Raw genomic sequence first — 555 nt, 5'->3', positions numbered from 1 at the left:
CAGTCTTTACTAAAACAAATGAAACACCAGCAAAAAGAAACTATGGTTAGATAGGGAATTTTCAACCTGTTGTCAAAAAGAACATTAGAAAAATTCCTTCATACATGAAACTATTTATATTTGTCTACAGCAGTGCTGTGTTCACTCTCTGGACAAGAACAGGGCTAGAACATAGAGAATCATAGAATCATAGAATGTTTGGGGTTGGAAGGGACCCCTAGAGGTCATCTAGTCCAATCCCCTCTAGTGAGGAGGGACACCGCTAACTAGATCAGGTTGCTCAGAGCCCCATCCAACCTGGTCTTGAATGTTTCCAGGGATGGGGCCTCTGGGAAGCTGGAAATAAAGCCTTTTGTTAAAGAGATGAGGTTTTAAAATTGAACTTCTAAATTTATCTACTAAAAAAAATGTTTTACATAGAAATAAAATCTGACAACCTCCAGAAAACACCGCTTCCTTTAATGCAGTTATGTAAGACAATGTTCAGAGCCTCACCTAGAATGCTGTATATCATTCTGGTCATTCATCATTAAAAAGGAGAAACTTAAAGAGCAA

The sequence above is a fragment of the Egretta garzetta genome, unplaced genomic scaffold, assembly GCF_000687185.1.
Source record: "Egretta garzetta isolate BGI_Z169 unplaced genomic scaffold, ASM68718v1 scaffold107, whole genome shotgun sequence".
Lineage (NCBI taxonomy): Eukaryota > Metazoa > Chordata > Aves > Pelecaniformes > Ardeidae > Egretta > Egretta garzetta.
Note: the sequence above shows the minus strand (reverse complement) of the source record.